This window comes from Symphodus melops, assembly GCF_947650265.1.
Source record: "Symphodus melops genome assembly, chromosome: 17".
NCBI classification, from domain to species: Eukaryota; Metazoa; Chordata; class Actinopteri; order Labriformes; family Labridae; genus Symphodus; species Symphodus melops.
This window is the reverse complement of record NC_136707.1, coordinates 19,040,272-19,067,626: the sequence shown is the minus strand read 5'-3', so window position 1 is coordinate 19,067,626 and position 27,355 is coordinate 19,040,272. Positions and strand designations below refer to the sequence as shown.

Here is a 27,355-nt window from a genome sequence, read left to right as displayed (position 1 = left end):
ATGTCTGTTTAGATCAAAGGTCCATTTCATGATCTCCATACACACCCATTTGCCCTTCATCTTCACTTCAAAATGACACTTAACTTTCAAACTCCTGTCCCATGGGACTCCTCTCCTTTCAATTTAGGGGTCTATGTGTGTCTGTAGAGGGGGGCGTGTTTGCTGAAGAGTTGAAGAGGAGACCCTGATCTCCGCTCCACATATGCAGGGTTCACCTGTTCAGTTATTTCTCTGGGTTCATTTGGGGCACACATGTTGCATGGAAAACAGCCATAAGATAAACAGCCTGAAGATGATTTATTTGTAGTTGACATGTATGACTCGGGCTCATATAAGCTCTCTGTTTGAAATGAGCACCTATACTGTACAGGAGCTGTGTCCTTATACACCTGCAGTGCCAGGTGCCTACAGACCATTTCCAGAGCCTGTCAGAATTTGTGAAAAACCAGGTGCAGCAGCATAAATGATCAGTGTGGAAACGTATAAAAGGCAACATTTAGTCCTCACCTCTGCTACAGGCACTTTATTCAGGTGGGAGTCAGTGTTGGGGTGTGTGGCGGGGTTGTTGCAATGTGAAGCTGCCTGTCATTCATGCACGATGCTGCTGCTGCTGCTGCTGCTTGAGTAATCCACTCAGTGCTGCTGGAGGCTTTGGATGCTACATTTGAGAAAAAAAAATCTACAGGTGCATTTTAAACATGGTTATCTTTTTGTTTTCTTCTCCGCATCAAGGAGAGTCATGTTTCTACTCCTTCCTTTTTAAGGAGCAAACAGTGACATAATGGCATGATATGCAAATTAGATGCAAGTAATCAGATAAAGCTTCCACCTTCTTTCTTTATGCACCTTTCAGCTCTCACTCCTCAATCTCGTCCCCTTCCTTATAGCAATGAAGAATTCCACCTTTTGTTGGCACATGGGGGACAGAGCCCCACTATATGTCCGTATACAGCTCAGAGCACCCCCCCCCCCTCCAACTCTGCACCCCCACACACCCCCTCCATTAAAAATCTTCTCCAAACAAGACCCCCTTTCTCCACTGAAGAGGGACCCTCTGTCTAATGCCAAGTGACTCTCATGGCCAGCATTGACGGTGGGACACTTGCTGGACAAAAGGAGCTGAAGTGTCAAATAAACTCGGTCAGAGCCCCCGACGCACAAGAATTCCTTTATCTGGCACCCTGGGAGGCGGACAAAGACGGACTTTGTGTCAGTGAGCAGGCCTTGACTAAACACTGGGCCTTTTTTTGTAAATCCTCTTCTCACAACTTCTGCCTCTTCTTCCTCCTCCTCCTTTTGTCGTTTGAACAGCGGAGCGGGAGAGCGTGTCTGTTGACGTGACCCCAGCTTGTCCTGCATCTGTCCTGCATACTGCTAACATCAGCCCCCTGTGCTGATACGCTCACGCACGCCCACCCCTTAAAAAGTCTTCTCTGGTCCACATGAAAGCGGCCAGAATATTTCGGCACATGTACATTTTTTGCGTGGATACTTTTGTTTATGTCTAGCAGAGAATAGCTTAGCAGGAATTTGCTTTCTCACAGGGCTGAGTGTGCTGGCTGAGCTGTCATATGATATCCTTGTGGTGAACCGCAGCACAGAGACATATACACAGCAGGGTTGGACTCACTTAACTACCCTGTATTTATCCCACTCTGAACTTTCTCATCACTTGACATTTGTGTGTTCACATTCAGCTGGGTTATTTCTTTTATTGGATGTTGGCGTCAGGATTTGTCACTGCCACCTTTAAGTTTCAGGGCCAATTATACGCACCACATAAATAAATAAAATAACCGCTTGTGGTGATGTTTCAGTTTGAACCTTAAATTAAATGCATAACCTGCATGGAAGAGATCTAGAAGTGCTGGAAAATGACCTCATGCAGCCTTGACGCCATCACTCTGTGGCCCCTGAGCAGGAGCTGCCGGCCCCCTAGAGATGTGCATCAGCCCTCCCAGGCATGCTAATGCAGGCCTGCCAGAGGTCTCCGGCCCCCTGCACAGTGGTTCAGGTAAACAGATCGAGTTGCTGTGGTCGAGCGTGTTAATGGTGTGTTTATGAGCTTAGCCTGAGTGGTGATTTATCATGTCTAAGCTCAAGCCCCGCCGCCTCACCTCGGGGGGTCCCTGCTTGGCTTTGACCGTGCTCGCTGCCTGAAGTGTGCGTGTTAGTGTGTGACATTGCACACAGGTGACGACGCAGGCCGAGCAGTGTGACCTCATGGTGAACTGAGACTCGATGTCATGACCGCTTCCAACCTCTGAGGGGGGAATTGAAAGCATGAGAAGCCCTCCTCCTGCATTAATTACAATGTTTTTGCAGCAAATGTGCCCTCGGCATTACCTCATCAGGTCTGCGGGGCATAAGGCTCACAACGCAGGGAAATATCCCTCCATCATTAGTGTCGGATAACCTTAGAATGAGCTGCATGAGAAATGTGTAAAAAGCCGTCTATCTTGTCATATAGCGAATAACTTAGACTTTGCCTGTGTGTGTGTGTGTGTGTATAGAATGGGCTCTAAAGTCTGTCTGAACAGGAGAACTGTCATTTATTAGTAGTGCAGGAACAATGGGGAGCTTGTCTCCGGGGTGGTGGGGGCCAGAGGGGGCCGGTGGAGCCAGGGGAGGGTGGCCTGAGATTGGGCAGCAGCCTCTGACCAAGAACAAGCCCCTGTCTGATGGAGAGAACTGCTGACCCTTCCTGAGTAAAATGGCACCTTTGTTTCGAGGTGTATGTGTTTGTGCCTATGTTTATGTGTGTGTGTGTGTGTGTGTGTGTGTGGGAAAGAGAGGGAGAAGGAGTGAGGGTTTTTGAAAGCTGTGAGCGCTTTATAAAGTGTGTTTTCTTTTTTTCACTCAGTGCTTCAGTGATTTGTAGTCCGTTTGGGATTTTCTCGTAGGCTATACATTCCCACAGGTTTAAGGAAAATTAAAACAAACATTTAAGGGGTTTAATACGTTATCTTGCACTAAAAGTCTTTGAGAATATCGTCGTGAGTGGTCATTATCTCAAAATATGGCTGGAATTAGATTTTCTTTTATGCATACATTTAAGCAGAACGGTCTACAGGACTGCCAACTACAGGTGTCAAATTCTTCATAAAAGAGCATACATGTCAAACTAGCATGTCTACAGTGCTACACAAAGCCAAAGACCTTTGTGATGTCATGACTCCAGACCACCGCCTCAGACTAATTAGCTATTTTGTGTTTTCCTCTGGCCTGTTGCCACAGTCTGTGTGCTGCTTTCTTCCCACTGTCCTGCCAACAATCGTCTCCTCTCTCTCTCTCTAATGATGCTCATGAGCGAGAGACGCTTTGTATAAACAGGGAGGAGGGAGGGTGAAGGAAAAGGAGAGGGGGTGGAGGGAGGAGGAGTAAATACTGGTGGGGTAATAGAAGCAGATTGCTGATTTCCTACAGGGGAAAAACCACAACTTAGAGAGGGTGGCATGTGTGTAAAGGAGCGTGTTATTCTGCTTTGGGACTTATCAGGAAGTGAGAGGTTGAGAGATGGAGAGACAGCTTGTGCTTGAGTTAGTGTGGCAGGGTGCTTTAGAGGAAATGCTGAACATGAGTGGGGGATTCTTTTAAATTGACGCCCCCTGGGGTTGACACTTTAAAGCTTGTCCTCTTTGATAAAACTCTCTTTGCACCTGGTGTTAAGACCTTGAACTGCACTCCCTGCTGCTGTGCCTACCATCCCTATTCAATGATCAAAGATGGCAAACTTCCCCAGGCTTTTTCTGTCCTTGGCTTCCTGCGAAAACAGTTTTTCTGCAGCCATACGACGCAGTAAAATACATGGGAGCATAGAAGTCATAGAGAGCTTCAAGAGGGGAGAAAAAGACGGGTGGAGGACAGACTCCCTTCCCTCAAAACATGGCGAGCAAACAGCAAAGACACACAGAGCCGCACAGGGGCATCTCTGTCAGTCGAGTCGGACGGACAGCACTCCATTCAATCTCTGTACAGCCACAGGAAGTCTGCAAGCAACACCCTCCTCACAACAAGGACACTATGCGTCTGCTGAATAGGAGATGCAAAGAACAGGCTTAAAATGCAAGGTACACTTGACGGATACACATCCAGCCGCACTGTGAAACTTTGATTTTACTCACAAACGCGTCAGAGCTGGTGAAGCTAGTGGCTGAATGTTCGTGGACTTCGAAGGATCTTCATGCAACAACAACAAAAAAAAAAAAGAAGAAGAAAAAAATGATTGTACAATGCTTTAAATACCAGACATTCCTCCTACACTTTTCTCTCAAACTGACCTCACTTGTTCTTTTCTTCTTCTCATTTTGGAGGGAAAATTCCTCCTTCCTTTTGTGCTCTGCTCTCACAAATGTCACATTCCACCAAACCTGTGACCATGTTCGGCCTTTACTTTGCCTGGGTGTGGGTTGCCAAGGCAATGCCGCAGTGTTACAGATAGTCGCACCTACACAGCCATCCTCATTCAGCAGTTGGGTTTTTTCTTTTTCTTTCCACTTAAATCCACTCTTTCACTCCTCTTCCCTTTTCTTTGCGTCTCATTGGGGAGGATAAAGGAGACATTTTCAGTGTGAAGAGGAGCGTGAAATTTCCTGCGTGACCTCCCCGGGACACTGCAGAGCACCAGGCTCCTCAGACGTGTGTGTGTGTGTGTGTGTGTGTGTGTGTGTGTGTGTGTGTGTGTGTGTGTGTGTGTGTGTGTGTGTGTGTGTGTGTGTGTGTGTGTGTGTGTGTGTGTGTGTGTGTGTGTGTGTGTGTGTGTGTGTGTGTGTGTGTGTGTGTGTGTGTGTGTGTGTGTGTGTGTGTGTGTGTGTGTGTGTGTGTGTGTGTGTGTGTGTGTGTGTGTGTGTGTGTGTGTGTGTGTGTGTGTGTGTGTGTGTGTGTGTGTGTGTGTGTGTGTGTGTGTGTGTGTGTGTGTGTGTGTGTGTGTGTGTGTGTGTGTGTGTGTGTGTGTGTGTGTGTGTGTGTGTGTGTGTGTGTGTGTGTGTGTGTGTGTGTGTGTGTGTGTGTGTGTGTGTGTGTGTGTGTGTGTGTGTGTGTGTGTGTGTGTGTGTGTGTGTGTGTGTGTGTGTGTCTTCAGTCCTGCCCCTGTGTTGAAGATCAGTGTGACGTTGACAGCTTTTAGTGCATTTACATTTTCATTGCTTTGCCTGAAGTGGATTGAATGACACAGATTAGACCCAACACAAACCATGCATATACAGTGGACTTGTTAATGTCCTTACATTTATAGAGTGAACACAAGCGATCAGGTCACATAAAAGCTGTAGTGGATAGGAGATAGAAGCTCTCCTCGCCGCCCTGTGTGCTTCGTGGTTGAGCGTCCACAGTGAGCCCTGTTCTGACACACTCTGTTGAATTGAGAGCACTTGCTGTCAACGTCCCTGACTAAAGGAACAGATAAGCTTACAGTGCCAGAGTGCTGTGATGACAGCTAAATTGACCAGAGGTTGTCCAGGCGTCATGCTGTCATTGATCTTCAGTCATTTTGTAAGAATGAATATCTCCCGATAAAATTGTTTCTGTTGAATCTTTATCATGTGTATTAGAAAGGCGCACAGAGCAGCACAGGGGCATGACAATTGTGTCTGTTGACTGTGTGATTTTTTGTATTTGTGCATTTGTTGAACTCTGCTGCCCTCTTGTGGAGATTATAGGCAGTGACAGATTAATAGTTTACCTGGCTGTACTTCCTATTTTGGCCACTAAGGGAGTTTGGCGCTAAGTGACATTTTTTTAGAGACATGATTCTTTCTGCCAATCAGCTGTTTGTGTTTTGGGTATGGCATTAAATGATCTGCCAAAATAAAAAAATACAACTACTTCATATCTTTAAACCAGCTTTGCATTACTCAGAATTTAGTTTTTTTTTCTTTTGAGCACATTTTTTTTAAACAAATGGCGATTAAATGCAATTGACAGATAGACAAATACTTTATTGATCCAGAGGGACATTCAAAATATATCCCCAATTGTAAGAATAAAATGAAAAGGAAAACAATGACAAACATGAAATGACATGTTCATCGTTTTTTGTTGTTGTTTTTTAGTACGTCATCCCTAACAGACCTTATTTTCCCTTTTAGTGTGCCTCTCTCATTGAACAAATTAAAGGAATTGCTTTTTTGGGAGGTGTCGCTCTAACCAGAAGGTGTCCAGCCTGTTTCTACAATGTGTGTTTATGTAATGACACTGAAGGTTTCTCTTTTCTTTTACATTTACTCTAAAAAGTAACTTGAAGGATTCACTTCATAAAATCTGTGCAGTAATCTGTGCTAACACCTTACACATCGTTTATGCTGCTGTAAATTCACCTCACTCGTCATCAATATAAACTTGTCAGTATGTGTGATATTTATGAAGAGAATAGGTTTATCTTCATTATAGTACAAATAATACATATTCAGACTCATCAAATTAAATATTATTCAGCAGTTTAAAGACATGCATGTTACTACTTTGATAAGATAATAAATACTAACTCTTACACAGGCCACATGTTTTATGTTGTTTGTTGTATCACTGACAACAGTTATATCACTATCTAAAGCGAGCATCAGGATACTCCATACACGACTAGTCTACATGTTCAGGTTGCTGGTTGGTTGCAGGAATTTAAGATTATAAAACAAATAATCTGTTGCACACTGGTAATGAATTTACTGTCAATAGTGTTTTAGCCTTTAGCTTCTTCAGGTTGGTCCAGTATCATAGTGCTTCACCGTCCCCTTGTGTCTGTCTTATCTGTCCCTGTTAAATAAACCATTATATACAGGTGTGTTAATGGTCACAATATAACTCATTTAGAGTTATAACGTGTATGTATTAACATATGGTCCCCTTTAGGAACAAGTTGTAAACCAGCTGTCTCCCTACACTTTTAACAAACTCCACCTTGACATGACTGCATCTCTGAAAGTCGACGTTGTCATTTATGTTTGCATAGTTTTACAAAGGTCAGCATGAAATATCGGTCATTTTTATTTTTCCAAAGAATAACAAAAACAGCCATATAAACCACCCTGCTCTCATTGCAGAGGTATCTAATTCTGTCTCAGAAGTTGTACATGTGCATGCATTCAGTATGCATACCAGAGGCTTCAGTCTGTCTGTAAGACGGTCCTGTCACGATGAGGTGCTGACGAAGATGTTCCTTATTCAGAGGGTTTAGTTGAGGAGATGTTTGTTGCTCAGTGTTCACGATGCAAACACTGTCAAGGTCTTTGAAATGGATTATACAAATTAATTAAACTGTAAATGTAGAATAAACACAAATGAACAACAATATACATGGCAATAGTTTCATTTCAGGAAAATATGAGTTACATTAGTACATAGAACAATAAGACTTGAAAACAAGTTCTTATTTAAGAGATCTCTAAAATACATGTTTAAGATGATCGATGGATTGATGAAAACTGTCGATGGATAGAAAGTCAGATAAAAGGATGGATGTTGTAAATACTGAAGGATGCCATTGCTGGATAAGTTCTATCCTGTAGCTATTAATTTGTAGTGAGTACTATGTTTTTAATTTTATTTATTATTCAACAAGCAAGTGAAGGAAATGTTATAGTCCTTTGAAAAAGAGTCTGTGCTTTTAATACCACTAGAGGTCAGCATTTCATTGCTGTCTGGACACAAACTTTGCACCTTTTTTCTGCACCTTGGGATCAATAACGTGCTTTGTCCACAAGGTGTCGCTCTAACATAAGACTGCATACTGATAGACTCAGCAATGATCTTTAAAGTACACACAGCAGTGTTTCCTTTCTTTTCTCAGATATCTGAACAGTTGAAATTAATAGTATTTATGAAACATTATTTTTTAATTAATGTCTCACTGTGTAAAGTTCATAGGGGAAAATCAATGTATTGAATCCCGCCCCAGAAGAGTCTCACAAACGTGGCTTGTTGTGTCTTCAGATTGCTTTCTACTCACGATCGCTTGTGTTTTTTAGTTTAAGTAAAGTGAAGTAGTAACGCTCATTGCAGCTTCTTTTGTAAATAAAAGAAATTTTTTCTTTCTCAAGCGCACTATAAGTTAGTCTCAAGTTAAACCACTAGATGGCAATGTGGCGACATGAAAGTGGTTCCCCTTGGAAAGTAAAAGTTCTGCAGCCTGTTGGAGTAACCCTGTGATCTCTGGAGTAATTGAGTCAGATTGGCATTATTATCTTCTTATTGCCCCTTATTCTTGCTCATCTCCCTTTGAAGATCAAAGTGTCCGTGAGCCTCTGTGTGTACCGACGCTGATAAACCCACAGTGAACTTCAATAAAGCCAACTGCTCACTCTGTACATCTGTCGCTCCTAACCCCTTTCTGGCCTTTCTTGCTGTCGTTCTGTTGAAGCAGTAGAGTGTTTTTTTTTTTTTTTTTTTTTTTTTTTTGTGCAGCCTTTTGAATGATAATGACTAAAATTAGTCTGAATTCTGTTGTCTTGATTTCCTTTGAGCAAAGTTTGGAGTATCATTTTCTAAATGCATGCCAGTGTAGCTCACAAAGAGAAACTGTAAGAGTTAAATTTCAGTGTGAAAACAGCAAACAACAAGCAGAAACCAGTCTGGCCACTGGCTATTTGATTAATGATATGAAAACTTGGCATGCCCCTCATCTCTTTGTTGGCTTCTCTCCTCCTCTGTGAGATGCAGGTGACATGGTGGAGGAAAAGGTGGGGCAGTATCTTGAAGTTTAGTCGCACAGTTGTCCTGTATGTGTGTATTGTGTGCATGTGGATATTTGAAAAAAAAAGTTTTCCATTTTATTAGATTTTTTTCACCCCAGAAAACTGAACTCCTCCTTAAAACCACTGATGGCATAGGGGAGTTTTGATTCCTCCGTTTCTTATTCTACACTTTTACCCATGTTAGACTTCTCCGAAGGCCTAGTCTTCCGTTTCCTTTCTGTGTGCACCCTGCATTGTTGAAAGCTAACCAATTCACTTTCAGGTGATCACACTTTTAATCATGTCGTTCTTCAGGTTCCTGTCAGGTGTCCATTATGATGAAAGAGTGGGAAGAAGTTGTGTTCACGATTGAGTCTTAATCTGTCTGTTATATACATATTTCATTGTACACACCCTTTATAAACCATACCTAAAGGATGTATCTACATGCATGCAGTAAAGTGTCTTTAAGGTATAGGCTGAGAGCATTTGTGTGTCTGTAAAGAGAGTGTGTACTTTACACAGACAGCCACACCTCCTGCACTGGTCCAAGTGTACTGGAATTTCAAGTTGTGTATAATCTACTGCTAATCAGATTTCTCCTTTTGGGTTTGTCAACTGAGGGGACTTTAGACACACACACACACACACACACACACACACACACACACACACACACACACACACACACACACACACACACACACACACACACACACACCTGCACGCACGCACGCACACACACACACACACACACACACACACACACACACCCTTCTAACCTTTGTAACACTTGCAGTTGCTTTACATTCTCACATGTACTTCTTTGCTTGTTTACAAAGCTGTTTGTTGGAGGTGTTTGCTTTTTTCTACTTCTTCATCTGTTCTTTTTTTTTCCATTTCTTCAATATTCATCCCCCCCGGGGAAGTCGGGGTTCCTGTGCCCACAGTCAACTTTGCGAACGTGTTGGCATGAGCACCTGCATCACATCTCATTCATTTTCACATCGGCAATCGCTAACCCACAACAGGAGCGACCTGTTGCGACACTGCTCCCAGCTGCTTATCTTTCCCATCTCCTCTATGCTCATCTCTTCATAACAATCGATCATCTAAATCCGTCAGCAGCTTTTGATAAGAGCTACCGCCGGCTAGCCGAGCTCAGAACCTGACCAGACGTGTCCGCGGAAAACAAGCAGGCAGGTACTGTAATACCTCACCTGCCTTCAGGGAAGACGTCCATGTTTTTCCCAAGCTATCGTTTATTGCAGACTTTATGTCGAGGCATGGCAGGGCGGGTGGAGTGAGCAAGCCGAGGTGGAGATACAGAGGAGGAAGTCTGAGTGTATTATCTGTCTAGTCGATGGCGTGGTTAAACCTCCGTCTACCGTTAGAGTTAATCATCCACCCTGCACTCTGTGTTTCTCTACTTTGAAGGCAGACAAACATGTCTCCATTAGCTGCAGCATTTCTCACAGTTTCAACCCTCAGAATACATTCGCTGGCTGTTACATTAACCACATTTTGCAGCAGTGCAATAAAGCATTACATGGTGGGCTTTTTCTCTATAACTACCCCTTATGGTTGTGTGTCTTTGCTCCCTGTGGTTCACGTTAATGGGGTGTTGTTAGTGGCAGCAAGCTCCTTTACAGGCCGTTTCAACGTATGCAGAAACTCCCAACTCTCTGTGCTGTGCAACACCGCATCACACTTCTACCCAGTGACCTCTACTGTAACTCCAAAGGCCTCCTTGGTTAACGTTGGAAGTCCCCCAACGAGAAACAGGGGAACCCTGGTGCAATGAAAAAGAATAACTACGTCTTCCCCCCCCATTCGGAGCTATCAGCAGTAATTAATATGGAGTACACGTGTGTCAGGGGCATGGAAAGCTGCAGAAAGGGAAGTTGGAGTTCGACATAAATGCACATTAACACATGTAAATGCACACACACATAAACACATTAGCAGCGTGGGGCGGCTGTTGTTAGCTTGGGTTTCAGTGTGGTGTAGCGTAAGGAGGGGAGTTTGTGTGAGGTGGGTTCGTGTGTTTGTGTGTGTTCCTCTCTTCGTTTACAAAGCTTCAGCTACTCCATTGTAAACTTTGCCATCCTAGCCTCTCCAGACATCTGGCTTTCCCTTACACGCGCACACACATACTCACACGTGTACACACACACACACACACACACACACATACACACACACTTACCTATGCCACCATCTTATTTCATCTCCAAGTCTGTACATGATCCAACTTGAAATTCAAACCCTGTGTCCCAAATCTGTACGTATGAAAACATGATTTTCGCCTCCACATATAGTTAAAACTTTTGATATATCTAGAATTCTTTATTAATTTAACATTTATGTGGCCCTTAATTTCAAGAAGGTATATAAGCATTCATGTCAATGTAGTTGTTTTAACCTGTTTACTGCGACATGGAGAGCCTGGAGGCGGTGAGGATGGGTCACACAGGTGAGAGAGCCATTTTTCCATCCCCTGTTAAAAGTACAGAGCCATGTGTCAGACCTGCTGGGCCTGTGCTCTTGAAGGCTGAGTCCTTGGAGAAAAGGTAGAGAGCAGATTAAGAAAAAGGTTTTGGAAAATGTGAGTGAGGTGGTCTGGGACCTAGTGGTTACTGATGGCAAGTTTCCCCTTCTTCCTGCTGCCAGCTTATCGACTTTTAACGATGTGAGCGAGCGATGGCCAGTCCCTCTGCCCCCTGGGACTCTGCGTCCTTCATGCCCGCCAAGGCAGCAAGAAGCAGGGCACCAATAAAGCCCCGCATGGCACAGATTGTGAGGTATTAAAGCTCCCTTTGCCACGCTCGTGTTTAATTGTTCTCTGAATCATGTAGATCAAAGACATCAAAGCAGTGTATCACATTAGCTAATCCTCAGGCCTCAGATTTGTTGCTCACTCGGATTGTCTTGTTGTCGGTTTCCCATATCATCTAATTAACAGGTAAGCTTGAATGACGTTAACAGCATCCTAGGGCTAAACTGCTTCTCCGAGAAACAATGCATTACACTTTTTTTTATTCTTTGAAATCTTTAAATTGTTGGTGCTGCAGGAAAAAAAACAAAAACTTCATCCCACCTTCTCTGTCACCTCCCCTCTGTTATGGAAGGAGCTCCAGGGGCAGCATTCGTTTAAGAGTCAGATATAAACAAGCATTAAAAGGCAGCGTGGTCCTAATTAGCTGAAGCTGCTCATAGGTTTGGTGTGATTGTGTAATGTTTACACTCCTGTGTGTGTGCGTGTGTGTGTGTGTGTGTGCACGCTGTGTCAGGCCTCGCCAGTGATCGCTTCTTTTATAGCTTTGTGTCGTAACACCGCTACAGTGAGTGAGCATTCTGACACCAGTCATCATTTTAAATGTCACCAAGAAAAGTAGCTTTTGTTGCACTCCTATTTTACTTATGCAACTTTATACTCGCCTGAACATAACAAATGTTCCCCACAAAGAAACATCCTGCAGAGTCTCCCATGAGGACCGCTCTGGTGTGTAACTTGCTTTTTTATATTGGATATGTGTTTTGTGAAAGGCAACCAAAAACACATGAGCTGCCAGAGTAGTTTAAGCTGAGTGCAAACTGCGTGCACATGTATGAGCTACAGCCAATCATCTCCTCATAAACGCTTCCTCATTCGAAGTGTCCTGGATCCTGACGTGATTATGAAAGAAAAAATAACCGTGCATATTCCTCTGAAGTTCTACCTGCCCCTGCATTATACAGTACACCAATGACATTTGGCCGAGTCATAAAGGAGCTATAAGAGCCATAAAAACACCTTACGATGTCTGGTTTTTCTGCAGCCAGGCTATTAAGCTGTAAAGCCCTATTGTAAAAATCTAGATTGAAGTGATAGAGTTGAGGAGAGTGCAGCGAAGATGAAAAGGGCCTCGCTCCGCTATACACCTTCATAACCTTCAGTGGGCTAGGTTTGTACCGGTAAGCACACAGGGAAAATTCTTTGAATTCCCCGGCATCACACCCTCACTCTACTTTTGCCGCCCTGCAGCCAATGCCTCGGGATACATGGGCTTGTTTGAGGTGCGTTTGACGTCACGGTCACATTAATCAGTTCCTCATGTTGTCGTTTCCTCCCCTGGTTCAAAAAGAAAATTCTTTATAGTTTGTACATTGGACTGAGTGTGTAGATAAGAAAGACGTGGGAATAGGACAATTTAACCTTGCACATGCTCTGACTCAGACTCACAATAACAGTCAGCTACTGTAGGTGGGCCAGATCTCACAACTGTCTGACCATACTGGCAGTCGTCCACATATGTAAGCACGGCCTCACCACTCCACTGCCATTTTCCTTTGTCTCTCACCTCCTCTATCTATCTTTCTATAATTGTGTCCCAGACCCAGACATGTCCATAAATAAACGGGGTCTCCCTCTCCTCAACCAGACCTAAGCCATGTTTATGTTCAGGCCTGTGCTGGGGTGGGGGCATCTGGACCGCTGTGCCTTCCTCGCCGCCTCTCTCCGAGCTCAGGTGGAATCAAGATGTCTCACTGAATGCCGGCATCTGCTTAATGGACTAGCTTATAACATAACATCTGGGTCATTGGAGATTTGTATTTTTAAACAATCCTTCACTCGTGTCTTGCACATTTTCTGGATTGCAGTCATAGCATGGCACTTTACAACCAAAAAGTAGAAAAGAAAAAAAAAAAAATCCAGATCCAGATGTAGTTTAACAGTTATTGACTCTGTATCTGAACCCCTTCCATGCACATGAGGCCTTCACGTCTTTTCATTCATACTTACGATACCTTTTCATCAGAATCTTTCAGCTCCTGCTCTACTCTTACTCCGGCCTGTAAAGAAAGCGAGAGAAAAAAAACCGAAAAGACAGACAGTGCAGGACATTTTCAGTTTATTTATGTTAGCTGGATGTGGTCTCCTGGTCTTCATTTCATTTGCTCCTGGAGCCAGGCTATTAAAACTAATGAACACTTATTACTCTGAGTTGGATCCCGAGCACCCTGCTAAACATCCCTTCTGTAGCTGTTTGTTTTACTTGTACCTGATTGTTCAAACAGAGCAGTAAAACATGTGGCGGAGCCTTTGCCTCTGGTCTTTGCAGTTTGTCTTATAAACAGTCTGATCTATGATATGTGATTGGACAACAGAGCTGCATTTTTTTAATAGCCTTTAGCTTTTTTTACAGCAAATGGGTGGTTTTAACTTTTAATCACCAATCATCCCGAGACTCGATGTAGTATTCCTTGTATATTGATCCATCATTGTGTTTTTTTTTCTGCTGACTTGTCAGGATTTGCTGGCACGATAAAAAACAAAAAATAAAAATGTCAGTGTTGCAGTTTTTACAAACTTGTCTCTTCTCATTTTTTTCATCCCTTGTCTCCATAATGTTTCTTGCTGTGCTCTAATCTTGACATCTGTTTCGCACATGGAGTTCTCAGAGCTCTTTTGAAACTCAGTTTGATGCATTTTGAAGTTTAATTTGGATGACATTTAAGTTTTTAAAAAACACAAGATACTTGTGCCCTAATAAAAAAAGGGTAAACGCTCAGTGAAGAAACCCCTCATCTCAATTACTGCTGATATGTTACATAAGCTAGCACATGGCTAAAGCAACCCCAGCAGTACCTTTTGTCAGACCAAGGCTGTGTCTGTTCGGGTCAGCCAGGTAGTGACGACACCGATACTACCCTACTGCTTGGCGGCTTATGGCCATCACAACCTAACTATGTAAGACGACAGGCCACAAGAGGCAGGACATCAAAGGGTTGTCAAGTGTACGCTTCCTTTTGCTGATCATCCAGTTAGTCCCGTGACACCTCAACAATTTGCTCCGGCTATCTCTCCCATGGGGCGAGCTTTTACCTCCCACCCGCTGAACTCCTTTGTGCTATTGCATCCTTACTTACAAACTGAAGAAAGAAGCTCCCCACAACTTTTCCTGTGGCCAACATTACACATGAAAGAAGAGAAAACGCAATAGAAAATAAAAAACCCCCAGAGAAAAGTCTGGTCAGGGCTAGTACTAAACCCCTCTGGAACGAGCTGCTGTTCTGTCTCCCCCTACGAGCTAAGAGAAGAGAGAAGAACAAAGGAGATGGAAGGTTTTCACCCATCTTCGTTTTTTTTTTTTTTTTCGCCACAACTGGCACTATTTCTCTTCATCCAGATGCCTTGACTTGTTTTTACGACTTCATCTGACATCTCCTCTTCTTTAATTTGCAAACTCTGTCCTCACACTGCCATATCTCCCAGTAATGAGATAGTTGATCACGCTATGGACATCATACATTTCACTTTTACTGGACTAACTCCAACTCTTTCTCCTCTTCTGCTGCCAAATCTGCATACCTAGGCTTATTCCTTTCATAAAACTTTTAAAGCACGCTTTTCATTTTTTAAGGGTTTAAATGCAGATGTGAACAATTGTATTTAAAGATGTAGGACCAGTATTCCTCTGGAACAAGTGTTACATCCTGGTGTTTGGTTTAAAATGTTTTAGGGGGAATATATGCACTGCTCCATGTTTACAGTGTACAACTCTGTCAACAGTTTCACCTGGTGGCGTTTTTATCGTGGTTTCAACACCACCAGGATTTGCTTGCTTGCTTGATGGCTTTATAATTGTTTGCTGATCGCCAGGTGTCTGATTGAAGATTACATCGGCAACTGACAGATGCACCAGTGAATCTACGTTCAGTGTGTTTGTGCATGTGCCCACATGCTTACGAGAGTTTGCGTACATGACAGCTATTACTTTAGATCATCTGCGACGGTGTGGAGTGTTAGTGAGTGACACATGAAAGTGCGTGTTTCTCTCCCCCTCACCGAGACCTTTGTGCTGCATGGATCAGCTCCAAACAGCTTGGGTATTGTTGGAGGAAGGAAAGAGCCCTTTTCTCTTTCGACTCCTCTCCCAACACTTGTGGTTTTTAATGTGATACGTGCATTCGGAAAGCATGGTCAAATAAACAGCGTGTAGAGTTTCTCCATGTCTGTACCAATCTATCAAAATAAGATCGAGCTCCACTTTCGTTCCCCCTCATTTACAAACCCCTCCCAGTGCATCGCTGACTCTGTCATCCTCAGCTGGAATTTCCCTGCACTCTGTCCTGGACTTTTTCTTTCTAGTATTAACTTAATTAAACATTATAAGAAGGCGAGTTAATGGCCCCTTTGTTTTCCAAATGACACATAAAAATCCTATACCTTTTAAGAGGAACGGGCTGAGAAGGAGAGCAGAGAGGGCCGACGGTATGAAGTGATGAGCCTGAAAACAAGAGGAAGCTTTAGGAAAGGAAAGACTGAAAGATACAGACAAAAAAATCCTGTCTGCTTCTCTACCTGTGCACCCCCCGAGGAGGTAACAGATCAGCTTTTTCTTCTTTTGCTGAAACCCTATATGGGGAAATTAAAAAGGTAGAGACTGCCATGTCTAGGCTAAAGCAATTCTTATAAAGCTGTTGTATTGAATTTCATTTAACATGCTATCATTGTAAAAATCTGTAATTAGATATAGAACACTAGGCACCACACCTATAAATCTAGCACAATTATAAAGGCCTGTGTTGGCTTGATACTCGGACTCCACCTACGTCAGTGGCACAGCTGGCACTCTGCAACTGTGTGTGTGTACACTCAGGTTTTTGACTATATCAGTCCCAGTTGTACTTAGTCATTCTTCAGCTTTGCTCTAAAGAGTTTGGAGGTCTCAGAACAGCACGAAACCTTCTTTTACAACCCTACTTTCCTTGTTTTGCACTGAAAATCCTCAAACATACTGGCAAGTCAGCAAACAATGGAAAGAACAGATTAGAGGAGAAAAGAATGACGTGACGACAAAATATTTAGCACACGAGTGGGCCCTGGTAACATAAAAAAAAAGTATAAAATTAGGGCCTTATGGCAGGCGTTGTGAGAGTACATCCAATGTGAAGACTTTGGAAAGAGTTTAAGGTCCTCAGAGGGTCTTAAATGTAGCTACTGGTGGAGGAAATACTGAATCCTCTCTGCAGGGGCCTTCCTCTGTTCTCTCCTGGAGAAAAGGGTCCCTCCGAAGTGCCTGATAGCTTTAGTTTTTCTTGGAGGCCGCACAAAGTCTTTTCTTCTCTTTACACATCTGAAGATGTATTTTTATCACAGAATAGATGACAGAGGTAATCCTCTGGTGTCCTGCCACCCCTCCTCAACTGACCGTTTACTTCCTCTTTTCCTTTTGCTTTCCCTCTCTTTCTTTTTACCCCCTCTCATCAGCTAATCCCTCCCTGTATGGAACTGTCAATTAAAAGGCTTAGTTGACAGAAAACGAGCCCATTTAGGATGCATTGAATGTGTGAAAATGTCGTGAAAAGAGGGGTTGCGACTGGCCCTCCGAGCACAGAAAAGAGGAAAATGAAGCCTTTCTGTTGAAATCAATTCCCAAAGGAGACTCCTTGTCGCCTTTGTATGGTACCAGAGTGTTGAAATTGAGTCGAGGAATCTCAAATCCTCCAACAGATTTTGTTACACGAAATGTCCAGATCGTCAATAAGACATCCAATCGGATACTTTTTGCAACTATAGCAGTTACAGTCTTCGGCTTGGATGCATGAAAAAAAAGTGGAACAGCATGCATCTTGCACTGCAACACACACACACACACACACACACACACACACACACACACACACACACACACACACACACACACACACACACACACACACACACACACACACACACACACACACACACACACACACATAAACACACACTTACGCAGTCTTCTGATCTGCTTACTAAGATTAGACACAAATGACCTGGCTTATGACGTGGCAAAACGGTGTGATTAGGATCCATAGAATTATGGTTTTAAAGTTTTAGCCATCTACTTTTGACTCATTGAGGAAAAGTTTATTTCACAAGACGAGAGTGAAAGCCCCGAGTCTATCTGCTGTAAACAACGGTAAAGTACAAGAACCAAATCTCTTTCTGCTTGCAAATAAAAAAGTTGTTTTCCTTTTAGGTTACATAAAATCTAAATAACGTTTGTATTACAAAACATTAAACATTAAATTGTGGATGCATTTCATAAAAATAGTTGCTGAAGTCTAGGCTTCAGTGTGTTTGCTTTCATTGTCATGAATGCATAAAGTGATTATAGGTAATGATTTTGGTTGGATCTTTTCCTATCCTTCCAAAACTAAGAAAGCGCCCATTTTTCCAGGAGTACACCTTCATTTAATCTACTGTAAGTTGCATGATTGAAAGACCTTTTTTTGTTCTATGAAGTTTGAGATTCAGCTGGGGGTGAAAGAAATGCTTTTTCTGTGTACAAAACATTAACACTTTGGAACAGACTCCTTGCTGTGCTGCTGGAAGAGGAGAGAAGAGGTGAGGCAGAGGGGAAGGAGGAGGGGGGGGGTAATTGCCACATTAAGGGGAAGGAATTCAAAATAAATTTAATCTCCCAATCCCTTTCACCCCCCAAGAGCTTTACAGTTAGCGTGCTCCGTCTTGTTATGAGACACAAGGAGAGTACAGAGAAAGAGAAATGGAGACGGCAAGAAAGAGGGCGAGGTTCTGATGGAGCTAACCGACTGGCTCCTTACCAAAATGTACCTGTGTGGGAAGGTTCACACCGAGGGGGCAACTTTGAACGCAAAAGTTGGTTGTGGCCTGTTTGTGTTTGTGTGAAGTAGCTCAGATGACTTTTGCAAGCAAAGCCACATTTGCATTAACACGTCTCTGCCTGTACCTTTCCCACAATGCCTCACTCTGTAGCTGAATAGTGTCATCAAGACGCAGGAGCATGTTTTACCCTAACCAAACACACACCACCGGCAAATTGCTCTGACTGGAAAATCTTCAAGGAAAGGAAGGAGAAGTGGAAGGAGTGTGGACATCATTAAAATCAAATGCTAATGTGTTTAGTTGGACTTTAAACTTGCCAAATCTGGGGTCAGGACAGAGGATTATGAGCAAAACCAGACATTTAGCTAACCAAAAGTTTCATAAGAACAAATTCTCCCTTGTGATGTCTTTTGGCTTCATTTTCCCATCAGCTAGGGAGTTGCTGAATAGGCATTTTCTGTCCCAAAAGTCAGTTTTTTTTCTTATAACAACTGCAGGTGAGTGAATCACCCAAAGCCACTGTGAGGCTGTGTCAGCTGTCCAAGTGCAGAAGGTGCGTGGTTGAAGGCCTATTGGATTCTCCTGTATGTCATCCTGTGGTTTTGGCTCTCACTAGGACATATGGTGTGGGGTATTTTTATAATGTAATCATTCCTCCTCCTGCAACAACACTGGTAAAACTTTCTGCACGCTGGGGCAAGAATTCAGTGAAGAGCCCTGCTGACCCAGACACTGCAGAGCATAAACAATAGGACTCTGGCCTCTGTAACACACACAGCACACATGTACACACACTAACTCACACTTTGCCCCATGCATCTTTTGTAAGCAGCTTTGGCTCCTGCAAAATTGTCTCTGTGGACATCTCTTTCATCTCTTTTTAATAGAAAGACGCTCAGCATATGTGATTGGTAGATACATGTGGGCTGTTTCAAGTAGTTTTATTAGTGTGGCGTGTTTACTTGACCAAATGTAACCTGCGGTATTCTCAGTTGAGTCATCTTCTGCAGTCAGGGAGGGACGGCAAGGTCAGCAAGAGTTCTTGCAGGAGAAGTTTAAGTGACAATGATTTTAGCTCTCAGGTAGTAAAGGTAATTAACATGGTTGCACAAGCCTATAATTAAGGCCTCTCCCCATGTTGCACCCATGTTTATCTGCTCTTTCTGTTCTCATTCAGCTGCAAATAAGCTCTACTGTATGTAATAGAAACAGGTTGCACCACTCTCTAGAGAGCTTCAGTACACATAGTCACTAAATTACAAAAAATGTGTTTGTTGAAATAGTTCACTGATGTTGTAAGGTGCTTCATCTGAAACTCTAAAATGACATAGTCTCAGTGACGTCACCCATTGGTGTCTGAGAAGCCAAACGGTGGTGGTAGCATGGATTCACGTAGCATGTATTGGTTTAAAAGTATTTTTGTATTTAAATTGATAAAAAGTGGTATGTAGGCTGTGTGGAGTTAAACTGGCCTATAACCACATGACCAGAGCAATGCTTAACCAGCTCAGGCATGTGGACGTTAACCTGTACGGAGGACTGAAGGCCAGGGGTGCTATTAATGCTATCATTAGCAACATTCAAAATTACAAACTGAAATTGCTAAGAGATAGACACTCAGAGCCCATGTATAGCCACGTTAAATAAATCCTGCTCAATTGTCTCAGTTTCTGAGCACTTTTTAACTCCAGACTTGTCAAATGGTCGGAAATGTTATTTGTGTTTAATGAGCTCTGAAATTAGCTGCAAATTAGAAACATCCCAGTTATTGAACATTAGTACATTTCGAGAAAGAAACATTGTGTATATTTTGCCTGCTCAACTGAGTCTGAAAATATTTAGTTATCAGCCCTTGAGTTAAAGAAATTCTTCCTGTAGAGGTGAAGAAATGTCATCCAACCTGGCTGTGGCACAGGGCGACTGACAGCATGATTGAATGGGATTGTCTTAGTGCCTCCTTCCAGCTCATTATGAAAACCTTCGCCTGGGTTTCAGGGTGCTGACAGCCTGATTCGGTGTGATGGGTTGCCCCGTGCACGAACATCCTATCCCCTCGGCTGACGGTGAACACTGTGCTCTGTGTTGATGGGCACAACGGGCACTCAGATCGTGTTTCCAGCAGAAGCAGGAAGTGAGAATTGGAGGGTTCCTGTTACCAGGCCCCCTTCTTTCCTCCCGGTCCGACACGAAGCCAAACTCAAACCATGTGTGTTCTCACCCTGTGAACCTCCACATACAGCCGGCCTGGCTGGCTGGTTGGCAAGAACTTTGGTCGTCTTAACAACATGTGATCTCAGGAAACATTCAGCCCCTCCCTCTTGCCATTGTTATTTGAATCTCCGCTCTGTATTAGCCTATTAGGATCTCTGGGGGAAAGTGGTAAGTGATTCCTCTATGTGTCCGGTCTCTAAAGACACACCCCCGTCTCAGAGCTTTCATTCAAGGTTAGACACACGATGGATGTGATTGGGGAAGTACAGTAGTCTGTCCCCAGGGCCAGAGGTCATTTCCTGATATTCAAGCTGCCATAGGTTAACTAGGAGCAGATTAAGAAAAATGGTGAAAACTCCCATTGACAACAAGGAATTAGGCCACTGATATTTGAGTTTTTGCACTTAAAATCACTCTTTACCTTTTTAAAACATATTGCTCTTATTGACAGCTGTAAAAAAAATACAACACATATTTGGTGCGACCACCAAATGTTGAAAAACTGCTTTTACAGAAGTACAAAAAATTGCAGTTATTAAAGCAGAAAAAAAAAGAATCTTTTGGTCTGACTTTCATCTCTTTGTTCGTAAACACTGTGCTGAGGGAAATAGTTTGTTGTAACTCATGTTTTAATTAAATACTGAGTTTTTTTCTGAAGTAGGTTGATTTGACTGAGAGGTAAATGCAGGATAGCCGTCAATGCAAGCCTTAACTCTGGTTTTGCCTGTTGCCAGATGAACAAAGACGTGGAGTGGGCATTTCTTTTATGATGACCGCCATTGTTTGGCTTGAAAACGCCTCTTCAGACACCAAGGGGTGATGTCACTGAGACTTCGTCATTAGAGGGTTTTAGATAGAAATACCTTACAGCCTCATTAAACTATTTAAACAGATAGGTTTTTGTCATTTGATGACCATGTGTACTGAAGCTCCCTTTGAGAACATTCAAGTCAGAATATTTCAGTTAGCGTTGGCATGTTGTGGCAGGAGATTTCCCTAAGATGAGGTATTTATGTTGATGGAAAGCAAGGCTGATTAGGCGAAATACCTGTCTCTGCTCTCAATCCTTCCACTTCAAAAAGGCTGTTTACAGAAAACAATGACTGATGAAGGGATAATCTGTTGAAAATATATGTGCCACCTCTTTCTTTCTGTCTTAATTTTTTATTTTTTTTGGGGGGGGGGGTTCTTGAATTTTAAAAGACAAAACAGCTCATTTAACTTTTGCATTGGAGAGACTAAATGTGCAAAAAAAGAATAAAAGGTTATCATAGTGGCTTCTGCCATCATCAAGCCTTTTGTGAGGAATCGTCAAGGCTGGTTCCTTCATCATTCTTCTCGACTGCCTCATCTAAAAGTCATCCCGAACCCCACTCCTGACATCCATTTTTTTCTAATGAGACACATTGTATGGACACCTGTGGGCTGCTATTTCCTCTGATGGAGGGGTTGAGGGATGGGGGCGTGGCAACACTGCCAGCTTTTAATCGAGACGCGTTGACTAATCGCCAAAGGATTAGCCTCTTAGACAAGGCCTCTTTCATTCTAACTCTCCATATACCGCAAAGACTGTGTGGAGATGAAGAGGCAGGGGATAGTACATTTTTGGGGGGCTGGTGGGGGAGTACAGATGGCATACTGTACCTGGATGTGCTTTGTTTGATCATGCCTGAGCCCTCTGCATGTACACACAACACACAAACCATATCCCCAGGCTGGATCTTTCCCCGAGTTCTCTCACTGCAGACAGCTCTGCATATTTCTCACAGCAATCACACACTGTGCCACTAACAGGATTGGAATAAAAGAATATTTTTGAAAGAGGAATGCCATCTTTGTTGTTAGAAATATGCAATGCTAAACTAATTTTCAGTGACATAATTTCACTACAAGGCAAACCAAGTTACAATACTGGATGAAATAAAATAATTGAATGAATCTTGCCCTTCCTTCAGCCCGCTTGTATTTAAACACACATTTACACTCATGCACAGACGTTCCATGAGTAAGATTGACTTGAGCACACTGTGAATGATTTGTATGTGTGTTTGGGAGCTGCCTGTGGACCTGTATATTTTTGTATGTAAATGAAGCGAGGAAACTACGTTGTGTGTCTGTGGCGTAGCTTGAAATTGATGTTACCCAGACCCCTTTGCTGCATATTCTAAGAATTGATGAGGTCATTCATGACACATAGGTCACACACATATCGCAATGCATGACAACACAATAGAAGGGACTGAAATAGGGCACAGATAAAGAAGGCTTTTAGCGAAATCCTAATGTACTGTATATTTGAATTCCATATTTTTTAAATGGACAATCCATTTGATAAGTAATTATCTCTTTGCTCTGCATGTGTTTTTTAATAGTTGTATTTGGGAGAAAGATATGCTGAAGAGGTATGGTTTCCCAGACAACCACGTCCACGTTTTGGCCTTTATGGACCTAATCTGGCATGGGCTCAGGGTAACACACGGAGATAGGAATGTATATACCATTAAGACAGGAAAAAGGGATTCTAGATGGGTCACATACTGTATATAACATTCTCTCCATTATGACCTTGTATTAAAGAGCCTATCCCCAAACCACCTGCCCTAACCCAGGAGAATGTCCTTTGGAACTGATTATGTTTACCATTTTGGCTCCAAATGCTAAGTGGGTTAAAGGACCAGTGTTTTTGAGTCAGTTTCAGCAGGGAGATTGCTTATATCAACCTCCTTAGAACCACTCCTGTCACCCTCTCCAGTCAATTGTGGAGTAGAACTTTGGTGGCCTAAACCATGAGCAACTCAAAGGGACCCGTTTAGAGCCAAAGGATGTCGATAAACGCACAACACACATGTTGCTGACACTGTTCCCTATCTAGAAGCAGAAGGCCCTTGAGTTTCAGCTAGTACAGACTTAAACTGACATTGACCCAAGTGTCATCACTGGTGGTTATTCATCAGATTTCTTTGGAGCTGATTCAACACTTGTGAAACACTTGAATACCTTTACCTGTTTGAGTTTTTGTCTGAGACAGACTTGACAAATAGAAAAGCAGTGACATCCAGCCCGAGATAATAAAATGTGGAAGAAATTGTCTCAGGGAGCGTTGTCTACCCTCTTCGCTTTACAGCTTCCAACATACTGTTCTTTGTTTTTTGAACATATTTAAGTCATTCAAACCTGTAAGTTTTGAGAAAAGTCTTTCATGTTCAGTAATCTTGTGAGAATAAGTGTTGTTAATCTAGATGATCTACTTGTATTTCTTGGAATTGAAGCCAGTAGGTGAGACGAGCTGCTTTTCTTGATTCTCCATCTGCATGCCTTTTACCTGTAAAGCTTGCAAGTTTCAAGTTTCACGCACCTTTCAGTGTAACCTGCTACACACTAAGATCTCTGTGAATAGAGCATGGTGCAGAGCAAGCATAGGTCCAAGACAACCTTGTAACATAACAAAGAAGGGCAAACACCAAAGTGATTCTTGCCTTTCTCAAAGGCTTCTGTTGGGGTAGCACGTTCCTGAGATCTTCCATTGTTCCCTCTATTAACTCTGACTGAAGTGTCTGTTTGCACTGAGCAGCCCTAACCCAGCTCTTCAGAGTTTTCTTGCGTCTGATTTGTCACAGTGACAACTTTTGTAAAGATCATGTGTGGCAGCCGGGTGTAGCTCAGGTGTACAGCGTCAGCTATATGTTTGCACTAGTCTTAGGTGTTCTTTCAACCATGTACACTCTCAAGTTGCCCATGGTTAAAGCAAACATAGATGAAGAAACAAGCCAGAGGAAGCCATCCTGGTTGAATTGAATTTGTAGAATCATAATCTGTTCAATCTGAAACTGGATTAAAAAGTTCCTTTACTTTTGTTGAGTTGTACCTTTTAACTTCTGATCCCTTTCTCTGTGCTGTGTTTGCTCTGGAATACAAACTGCAGCCTGGTGTTTGTCTTGTCACAAGAGCAGCCTAGAAACGGCTGCCAACCGGGCTCTGCAGTTTGTGTGCTGTTTCTCTCAGCTGGTGTGGATAATGATAACAAAGGAAATAAATTAAACAGCACTAAAGCATTTGTGGTCGGGAAGACAGAAAAGTGAGACATATTTTACAGCAAACGGGAGGGGCAAGGTATAAGCTGAGTCTGCAGGATATGAATAGGTGTGTGTGTGCGTGTTTATAAATGCGTATGTATGTGTGTATCTGTGTGTGTTAAAAGGCTGTGTTTACGAAGAACAGAGCTGGGAACTAAGTGTTTGGCCCTCCAGGTGTGTGTGCTGGTGGTTGTCGGGGCTTGTGAGGCCCGCTGCGGAGGTGGCTACGTGACAGCGGTAATGATAGGTTGTGGCGGGTGAAGACATGAGTGTGTGTGTTGCTGCAGGCAAGGGTTAGCTTGGCTCCTGATGACATGCGCACACACACACACACACACACACACACACACACACACACACACACACACACACACACACACACACACACACACAAACGCCATGCTCTCACAGTCAACAATGTACCTTATATCAGACTTCATATCCCACGCAGTGAGAGCAATTAGACTCATGGCATCAAGACAAGTAAGCACTTGCATCGTGGGGAGGAAAAGTCTGGAGGCCTTCTTCAAGTCTGGAGTCCGATAATCCTCAACCCACGATCTTCTCTTTAAATACAGGTTCTTAAACAAGGTGACACAGAGGTCAAGTTCAGGTTGAGCTGTAATCTAGAAGAGAAGGTCAAGTGTCTCTGCTTGTCTGATTGTCCATGACCTGATTACTTTACTGGGTGATCTATGGTACATTTCAAGCCTCTTTTAACAACATTTTCCTGAAACATTTTAGGACAGGCTGCTACTGCAATCCTCCTGACTTGCCTGTTCACATATAAGTCTGACAGTAGGGGGCTTTTCCTGTCAAACAGAAGTTGTGTGTCAAAGGATGATTGGAGCAACAGTGTGCGATTCTGCCTTTGTATCAATGCTGCGTCTCATTTCGCTTGTTTCAGTATCAACGAGTAGGTTATTTTCAAGCACATACACTCACTATGATTATCCAGAATAAAACCTGCTACAGTCGCACACATAAGACCCAAACCCTGGGGCCGGCAGGAACACTTTTTAGGTAAAGTTCTCTTTTTACATGTGCAGATAGAACAATTATGTCGTGTTTATATGTAAACCAAGAAGTACAGATTCTTTTAAAGCAATTTGTGTTATGTGCAGTCAGGTTGAAACTTTAAACCTACAGTAGTCCATAAATGAAACCACATCCATATTGTTAAAGATACCTTAACCTTTTTAAAGCCCCATGTTCATTGTTTTAAGTATCTAAACTACTTGAAAGACTTCTGTCCCTAATTTTTCATACATCTGTATATAACAGTGTGAAGTGCATTAACTGAATGGTTTGGGCCAAATGAAAACATGGTGACTGCACACGAGATGAATACACACTTGTCTTGAAAGAATTTGGGTTCATGTCCTATCGTGGTTTTGGAAATAATATATGAGAATAGATTAGATTTGGGGAATTTCATTTCCTCAAAACTAAAGCTCAAGATGTTAAAATGATTTTTTATTTTTTTTTGGTACATGAACATACCTGGTGCTCATTTAATGGGAGATTCCACACACAACCCTGTCCTGTCATTTACAGTAATGTGAAGATAATGCCATTGCTTGACAAAGATGCTCATTGTTGTGGCTTGATTCTAGGCCTCGCATCTCTAGGAAGTAGAACTTTCTGCGGCCAGCCACCCCACACAACAAAGCTCTCTGGAGGACTTTACCACTTCGGCCGCATCCGTTTGTCCCATTGGGCGCTCCCCTGTTCTCTGAAACCGCAACACAACACACACAGACACACACACACACACACACACACACACACACACACACACACACACACATACAGTAAGACAGTGAGGATGGGAGACAACAGGCGAGCTATTGTCTTGTCTTACGTAGGAAAGAACTACTCATGTCTGCATGTCTGGTCTTAAAGTATGAGCTGTGGTTTTGTGTAAGACAGTTGCTGCCACTTTATGTCAAAGTTTTTCATCAGTTACAATTGAGCTATTAGAAGTATGACATGTATGAAAAATGATGCAGGAGGAAACAAATGACTTTTCTTGAGTCCCAAGTAATTTGTATTCTGGCTGCTTTCCTCATACCGTGCTCTGGATCCACATTTAATCAATAACATGAATAGTGGCTGACACTCTCCTTGGTTTATTTGCTTTTATTCCCAAAAATCAGATGCTGTCATCAGGTGTGTCTGTGTAAATGCTTGTGAGGTTATTTTCTATTACATCTCGTACACTGAATTGGAACCTAATGGGGCTTGAGTTCAAAGAAGTGAAGAGGATATTTCCTGCAGTCCCAGGGCTTAGTGCTAGTTCAAAGCTTTCCAACTGCTGACAGCAGCTGGCCTTCTCGGGAGCTCTGACTTTATCCTACTATATGAAAAAGCTACTACTGCTCTTGTCAATCTTCAATAATACAATACTATACATCCTGCCATGCACTGTAGTGGAAAGCTTTGAGATTTAGATAGTTTTAATCCATCTGGAGAGGTATCAAAGCTTCTCTCATCCATCTCTGACTCTTGTCTTTTCTTCAGTTCATTTCTTTTTCAGTCCCATAGACAGCAGAGCCCGGAGGCCATGTCAGTGCTTATAGTTGTGATTTTGTTGGCAGAGGAACAATGGTTTAGTTTAGGCAGTGCATTCCTGATTATTGACACACTGTGGTATGGAGGAGGATTAGCGAAGGCCTTGGCTCTCTGATTCTTCTGTGCTGGCTCGTGAGCAACACCTGGGTGCATCCATGACAACCGGTATTACAATGAATGGTGATTTCGCCACCAACCGGTTTGACAGAGAGCTG

General features: G+C 42.8%; 1 long non-coding RNA gene across 4 annotated transcripts in view; it reads left to right on the top strand.

Annotated features, from left to right (window-relative positions):
* LOC306838522 overlaps positions 1 to 27,355 on the top strand; it is a 123,670-nt gene that overhangs the window by 70,651 nt on the left and 25,664 nt on the right. The gene's annotated exons all lie outside the window — the stretch shown is intronic.